The sequence below is a fragment of the Salmo trutta genome, chromosome 30 (assembly GCF_901001165.1).
Source record: "Salmo trutta chromosome 30, fSalTru1.1, whole genome shotgun sequence".
Lineage (NCBI taxonomy): Eukaryota > Metazoa > Chordata > Actinopteri > Salmoniformes > Salmonidae > Salmo > Salmo trutta.
In genome coordinates this window covers 43,520,240-43,528,978 of record NC_042986.1, presented here as the reverse complement: position 1 = coordinate 43,528,978, position 8,739 = coordinate 43,520,240, and positions in this window count along the sequence as shown.

The following is an 8,739-nucleotide window of genomic DNA, read 5'->3' as shown; positions in this document are numbered from 1 at the left end:
GTTGATCTGAGCCTTACTGTTGGAAAACCACCACTAGTGTCTGACTTTCGGCTGTCGCAGATGCACCTTCCTCGACTTCTCCCCTCGACTTCACTCCTCGATTTCTCCCCTCGACTTCTCCCCTCGACTTCTCCCCTCGACTTCTCCCCTCGACTTCTCCCCTCGACTTCACTCCTCGACTTCTCCCCTCGACTTCACTCCTCGACTTCTCCCCTCGACTTCTCCCCTCGACTTCTCCCCTCGACTTCTCCCCTCGACTTCACTCCTCGACTTCTCCCCTCGACTTCACTCCTCGACTTCTCCCCTCGACTTCTCCCCTCGACTTCTCCCCTCGACTTCACTCCTCGACTTCTCCCCTCGACTTCACTCCTCGACTTCTCCCCTCGACTTCTCCCCTCGACTTCTCCCCTCGACTTCTCCCCTCGACTTCTCTCCTCGACTTCTCCCCTCGACTTCACTCCTCGACTTCTCTCCTCGACTTCTCTCCTCGACTTCTCCCCTCGACTTCTCCCCTCGACTTCTCTCCTCGACTTCACCCCTCGACTTCTCTCCTCGACTTCACCCCTCGACTTCACCCCTCGACTTCACCCCTCGACTTCTCTCCTCGACTTCACCCCTCCCCTCATTTTCCAGTCTCTCTATGGGGCGGCAGTGTAGCCTAGTGGTTAGAGCGTTGGGCCAGTTACCAGCAGGTAGCCTAGTGGTTAGAGCGTTGGGCCAGTAACCAGCAGGTAGCCTAGTGGTTAGAGCGTTGGGCCAGTTACCAGCAGGTAGCCTAGTGGTTAGAGCGTTGGGCCAGTAACCAGCAGGTAGCCTAGTGGTTAGAGCGTTGGGCCAGTTACCAGCAGGTAGCCTAGTGGTTAGAGCGTTGGGCCAGTAACCAGCAGGTAGCCTAGTGGTTAGAGCGTTGGGCCAGTAACCAGCAGGTAGCCTAGTGGTTAGAGCGTTGGGCCAGTTACCAGCAGGTAGCCTAGTGGTTAGAGCGTTGGGCCAGTTACCAGCAGGTAGCCTAGTGGTTAGAGCGTTGGGCCAGTTACCAGCAGGTAGCCTAGTGGTTAAAGCGTTGGGCCAGTTACCAGCAGGTAGCCTAGTGGTTAGAGCGTTGGGCCAGTAACCAGCAGGTAGCCTAGTGGTTAGAGCGTTGGGCCAGTAACCAGCAGGTAGCCTAGTGGTTAGAGCGTTGGGCCAGTTACCAGCAGGTAGCCTAGTGGTTAGAGCGTTGGGCCAGTTACCAGCAGGTAGCCTAGTGGTTAGAGCATTGGGCCAGTTACCAGCAGGTAGCCTAGTGGTTAGAGCGTTGGGCCAGTTACCAGCCGGTAGCTTAGTGGTTAGAGCGTTGGGCCAGTAACCAGCAGGTAGCCTAGTGGTTAGAGCGTTGGGCCAGTTACCAGCAGGTAGCCTAGTGGTTAGAGCGTTGGGCCAGTTACCAGCAGGTAGCCTAGTGGTTAGAGCGTTGGGCCAGTAACTGAGAGGTTGCTAGATTAAATCCCTGAGCTGACGAGGTAAAAATCTGTCATTCTAACCATGAACAAGGCAGTTAACCCACTGTTCCTAGGACGTAATTGTAAATAAGAATTTGTTCTTAACCGACTTGCCTAGTTAAATAAATAAATAAATTGTTTATAAGTGGGGTCGAGGGGGTCACGCTCTGTGATCAATCGATTTTCTTCTAATAAACAGAGTCAGACCTGTACCAATAAGATCAATGTTTTCATTATCTGATAAGTTAATGAGATTATATCAATACAAGGTTACGGTTGAGGTTTATTGGCATTTAGACCGAGTAGATTTGATTTGATTTGAGCCTGAAAGATGCAAATTACAAATGATGTCACACCCAAAGAAGTAGAGAAGGAACAGACTAGTTTTAGGACTTGAAAAATAAGCACATTTTTTTTAAAGTAATGGAGTGGCTGCAGATCCAACGTTTACTGGACTTTTCCACCCAGGGGTTAAAGGTCCCGAAGCTTCTGCACATGTGTGGGACTCACATGTGCAGTCTCTGTTCTACTTGTGGAAAACAAGCCACTTGTTTAAAGGGGAAGTGCCGATAAAAATGTGATATCCTGTTATTTTGGTTGATATTTCTACATTGTGAGGTCAAAATAACACTCTGAAATTGTGAAAATTATGATAATGCCCTTTTTGTGTAAGAGCTGTTTCAAGAAAAAAATGCCTGGAATTTCAGACCTTTCGGATCATGACATCACAATCTGATCTGATTATTATGACCAATGACAAGTCATCTTTTATTTGCATATGTGTCCTCCTACTTTGAAGGAGAAAGCAGGGTAGGCTCTTCAAACCTGTTCCTAGAGAGATACCCTCCTGCAGATTTTAACTCCAACCCTGTTCCTGGAGAGAGATCCTCCTGGAGGTTTTAACTCCAACCCTGTTCCTGGAGAGAGATCCTCATGGAGGTTTTAACTCCAACCCTGTTCCTGGAGAGATACCCTCCTAGAGGTTTACACTCCAACCCTGTTCTATAGGAGGGTCTCTCTCCAGGAACAGGGTTGGAGTTAAAACCTCCAGGAGGGTCTCTCCAGGAACAGGGTTGGAGTTAAAACCTCCAGGAGGATCTCTCTCCAGGAACAGGGTTGGAGTTAAAACCTCCAGGAGGGTATCTCTCCAGGAACAGGGTTGGAGTTAAAACCTCCAGGAGGGTCTCTCCAGGAACAGGGTTGGAGTTAAAACCTCCATGAGGATCTCTCTCCAGGAACAGGGTTGGAGTTAAAACCTCCAGGAGGGTATCTCTCCAGGAACAGGGTTGGAGTGTAAACCTCCAGGAGGGTTTCTCTCCAGGAACAGGGTTGGAGTACCCTCGTAGAGCCTACTTCTAGACGATCCTATCCGTCAAACAGGGCTGTGTATGTAAATATATAAAAATGAGTATCGAGGAGGCTCATGGGAAATAAATGATAAAACATATATTTGGTGTTATTTTCATGAAATAAACAAATACCTTGATTTATTAGACATATACAGTGATGATTTAAAAATACATTTACATTTTTGTATTTCTTTTTTAAAAGACGGCATGGGGCTTTAAGAGAGTCAAAGCTGAATCAATGTCTGCAAGATAACTTTAACAATAGTATTGCACCGAACAGAAGCGAGTATGATAGCATAGTATAATGTTTACGTAAGACAACAACAACAAACACCACCTCATTCCTTAAGAGATTATAGAATGAATTGTCCGAATGGTGACATCTTTCTCTCAACAGTGCGCGTCTACTAGGCAAAATATTTGCTTCGATTGAAACAAAACACAGGTATACTAAGTGTTTATTAACAACATCTAATTCTAAAATGCAGTTAGCTGTACGTAACAAACAAAAAACAGCGATGGAAAAATCAAGCGAGCATGTGGATAGTATTTTTCAGTCGGGCTATTACATGGCACAAATTAGGACCCGAGATAGAAATAGAATATGTGTCCAATCGGCTTGTGAAATTGTCTCTTTTCATATACCGCATGGGAACAGATTTAAAAAATAAATAAAATTGCAATCTACTAGCCCGGCTGGCCAGCGACCGAAATAGTTACGTTTCATCTCTTCTAAGAAAAGCTAATTGCACACGGGACTGATTGAGATCAAACGGCATACAGACCACACCGGTAAAACGTGAAAAATGTGCCTGTGATTCACAATTGATAGTCAGAAATGTGAAGAGAGGGTGACCATTACAATTTGTGTGTAAAGTAGAGGTAAAGAAACACATACGGTACATGATACATGGGGGGGCTAAAAGTAAATGAACCACTATGCCTCTGGGATATAAAGTGTGCAGCTTCCTCCATTTCAGTTGTCAATACCCAACCGAGGCTGTAAAAAATGATAGGATCCATAAAAATATGACAGGTTTTAATGTATCACGTAATTCCAAAAAAAAAAAAAAAAAATGCATGAAATGAAAGGTATGCATTCACTACTGTAAGTCGCTCTGGATAAGAGCGTCTGCTAAATGACTAAAATGTAAAATGTAATCCCCAAAAATTCATTAAAATACTTGGTTTCTGAAGAAAAGCATGCTGTGTGGACTTACCAAAATACCAGTAAAACACAGTAACACTGTCTGTAACATGATTTCAGACAACACTTGGAAACGCTCTTCGACAGTTTCTAGGAAAATAGGACAAATACACATGGTAGCTCCTCGCGCTGCTATATCTGGTCTAAAGTAGTGCACTATGTAGGGAATAGGGCACCTTTTGGGATGCATATCCATGTGAAATGTATGGGTTAACCTACAGTATAGCTGGTACTCCCACAAAACTAGGTCTCAGAGAGAGGTCATAACTAGAGAGGTCATAACTAGGTCTCAGAGAGAGGCCACATAACTAGGTCTCAGAGAGAGGCCACATAACTAGGTCTCAGAGAGAGGTCATAACTAGGTCTCAGAGAGAGGTCATAACTAGGTCTCAGAGAGAGATTATAACTAGGTCTCAGAGAGATTATAACTAGGTCTCAGAGAGAGGTCATAACTAGGTCTCAGAGAGAGGTCATAACTAGGTCTCAGAGAGAGATTATAACTAGGTCTCAGAGAGATTATAACTAGGTCTCAGAGAGAGGTCATAACTAGGTCTCAGAGAGAGGTCATAACTAGGTCTCAGAGAGAGGTCATAACTAGGTCTCAGAGAGATTATAACTAGGTCTCAGAGAGAGGTCATAACTAGGTCTCAGAGAGAGGTCATAACTAGGTCTCAGAGAGAGGTCATAACTAGGTCTCAGAGAGAGGTCATAACTAGGTCTCAGAGAGAGGCCACATAACTAGGTCTCAGAGAGAGATTATAACTAGGTCTCAGAGAGAGGTCATAACTAGGTCTCAGAGAGAGGTCATAACTAGGTCTCAGAGAGAGGCCACATAACTAGGTCTCAGAGAGAGGTCATAACTAGGTCTCAGAGAGAGGTCATAACTAGGTCTCAGAGAGAGGTCATAACTAGGTCTCAGAGAGAGGTCATAACTAGGTCTCAGAGAGAGATTATAACTAGGTCTCAGAGAGATTATAACTAGGTCTCAGAGAGAGGTCATAACTAGGTCTCAGAGAGAGGTCATAACTAGGTCTCAGAGAGAGGTCATAACTAGGTCTCAGAGAGAGTTCATAACTAGGTCTCAGAGAGAGGCCACATAACTAGGTCTCAGAGAGAGATTATAACTAGGTCTCAGAGAGAGGTCATAACTAGGTCTCAGAGAGAGGTCATAACTAGGTCTCAGAGAGAGGCCACATAACTAGGTCTCAGAGAGAGGTCATAACTAGGTCTCAGAGAGAGGTCATAACTAGGTCTCAGAGAGAGGTCATAACTAGGTCTCAGAGAGAGATTATAACTAGGTCTCAGAGAGAGGTCATAACTAGGTCTCAGAGAGAGGTCATAACTAGGTCTCAGAGAGAGGTCATAACTAGGTCTCAGAGAGAGGTCATAACTAGGTCTCAGAGAGAGGTCATAACTAGGTCTCAGAGAGAGGTCACATAACTAGGTCTCAGAGAGAGGTCATAACTAGGTCTCAGAGAGAGGTCATAACTAGGTCTCAGAGAGAGGTCATAACTAGGTCTCAGAGAGAGGTCATAACTAGGTCTCAGAGAGAGGTCATAACTAGGTCTCAGAGAGAGATTATAACTAGGTCTCAGAGAGAGAGCATAACTAGGTCTCAGAGAGAGGTCATAACTAGGTCTCAGAGAGAGGTCATAACTAGGTCTCAGAGAGTCATAACTAGGTCTCAGAGAGAGGTCATAGCTAGGGTCTCAAAGAGAGGTCATAACTAGGTCTCAGAGAGAGGTCACATAACTAGGTCTCAGAGAGAGGTCATAACTAGGTCTCAGAGAGAGGTCATAACTAGGTCTCAGAGAGAGGTCATAACTAGGTCTCAGAGAGGTCATAGCTAGGTCTCAAAGAGAGGTCATAACTAGGTCTCAGAGAGAGGTCACATAACTAGGCCTCAGAGAGAGGTCATAACTAGGTCTCAGAGAGAGGTCATAACTAGGTCTCAGAGAGAGGTCATAACTAGGTCTGAGAGAGAGGTCATAACTAGGTCTCAGAGAGAGGTCATAACTAGGTCTCAGAGAGAGATTATAACTAGGTCTCAGAGAGAGGTCACATAACTAGGTCTCAGAGAGAGGTCATAAGTAGGTCTCAGAGAGAGGTCATAACTAGGCTTCAGAGAGAGGCCACATAACTAGGTCTCAGAGAGAGGCCACATAATTAGGTCTCAGAGAGAGGCCACATAACTAGGTCTCAGAGGTCATAACTAGGTCTCAGAGAGAGGTCATAACTAGGTCTCAGAGAGAGGTCATAACTAGGTCTCAGAGAGAGGTCATAACTAGGTCTCAGAGAGAGGTCACATAACTAGGTCTCAGAGTCATAACTAGGTCTCACAGAGAAGCCAGAACATCTATAAGTATAATGATAAAACCACATTCTAAAACCAGGTGAAGTATTTGACAAGATGAAAATACCGCTGGACATCCAGGTGAGGATTCCACCATCTTGTTTCAAATGAAATCAAATCAAATGTTGTTTGTCATATGCGCCGAATACAACAGGTGTAGACCTTACCATGAAATGCTTACTTACAAGCTCTTAACCAACAATGCAGTTGAAGAAACAGAGTTAAGAAAATATTTACTAAATAAACTGAAGTAAAAAAAACAATACTAAAATAAATAAAAAAGTAACACAATAAAATAACAATAATGAGGCTATATACAGGGGGTACCGGTACCGAGTCAATGTGGAGGCTATATACAGGGGGTACCGGTACAGAGATAATGTGGAGGCTATATACAGGGGGTACCGGTACAGAGTCAATGTGGAGGCTATATACAGGGGGTACCGGTACAGAGTCAATGTGGAGGCTATATACAGGGGGTACCGGTATGAATCAATGTGGAGGCTATATACAGGGTATTACGGTACAGAGTCAATGTGGAGGCTATATACAGGGGGTACCGGTACAGAGTCAATGTGGAGGCTATATACAGGGGGTACCGGTACAGAGTCAATGTGGAGGCTATATACAGGGTATTACGGTACAGAGTCAATGTGGAGGCTATATACAGGGGGTACCGGTATGAATCAATGTGGAGGCTATATACAGGGTATTACGGTACAGAGTCAATGTGGAGGCTATATACAGGGGGTACCGGTACAGAGTCAATGTGGAGGCTATATACAGGGGGTACCGGTACAGAGTCAATGTGGAGGCTATATACAGGGGGTACCGGTACAGAGTCAATGTGGAGGCTATATACAGGGGGTACCGGTATAGAGTCAATGTGGAGGCTATATACAGGGTATTACGGTACAGAGTCAATGTGGAGGCTATATACAGGTGGTACCGGTACAGAGTCAATGTGGAGGCTATATACAGGGGGTACCAATATGAATCAATGTGGGAGGGTACAGGTTAGTCAAGGTAATTTGTAAAGTGACTATGCATAGATAATAAACAGCGAGTAGCAGCAGTGTACAAAACTGGAAGGGGGGGGGTCAATGTAAATAGTCCGGGTGGCCATGGGATTAATTGTTCAGCAGTCTTATGGCTTGGGGGTAGAAGCTGTTAAGGAGCCTTTTGATATAGTAGACATGGCGCTCCGGTACCGCTTGCCATGCGGTAGCAGAGAGAACAGTCTACGACTTGGGTGACTGGAGTCTTTGACCATTTTTAGGGCCTTCCTCTGACACCCCCTGGTATAGAGATCCTGGATGGCAGAAAGCTTGGCCCCAGTGATGTACTGGACCGTACGCACTACCCTCTGTAGTGCCTTACGGTCAGACGCCGAGCAGTTGCTATACCAGGTGGTGATGCAACCGGTCAGGATGCTCTCGATGGTACAGCTGTAAAACCTTTTGAGGATCTTGAGGACCCATGCCAAATCTTTTCAGTCTCCTGAGGGGGAATAGGCTTTGTCGTGCCCTCTTCACAACTGTCTTGTTGTGTTTGGAACATGTTAGTTAGTTGGTGATGTGGACACCAAGGATCTTGAAACTGTTAACCTTCTCCACTACAGCCCCATCGATGTGAATGGGGGCATGGTCGGCCCTCTTTTTCCTATAGTCTACGATCAGCTCCTTTGTCTTGCTCACATTGAGGGATAGCTTGCTATTATGGCACCACACTGCCAGGTCTCTGACCTCCTCCCTATAGGCTGTGTCATCATTGTCGGTGATCAGGCCTACCACTGTTATGTCGTTAGCAAACTTAATGATGGTGTTGGAGTCGTGTTTGGCCATGCAGTCATGAGTGAACAGGGAGTACAGGAGGGGACTGAGCACGCACCCCTGAGGGGCCCCAGTGTTGAGGATCAGCGTTGCAGATGTGTTGTTGCCTACCCTTACCACCTGGGGGCGGCCCGTCAGGAAGTCCAGGATCCAGTTGCAGAGGGAGGTGTTTAGTCCCAGGGTCCTTAGCTTAGTGATGAGCTTTGAGGGCACTATTGTGTTGAACGCTGAGCTGTAGTCAATGAACAGCATTCGCACATAGGTGTTCCTTTTGTCCAGGTGGGAAAGGGCAGGGTGGAGTGCGATTCAGATTGCATCATCTGTGGATCTGTTGGGGCGGTATGAGAATTGGAGAGGGTCTAAGGTTTCCGGCATGATGGTGTTGATGTGAGCCATGACCAGCCTTTCAAAGCACTTCATGGCTACCGACGTGAGTGCTATGGGGCGGTAATCATTTAGGCAGGTTACCTTCGCTTCCTTGGGCAAAGGGACTATGGGTGTCTGTTTGAAACATGTA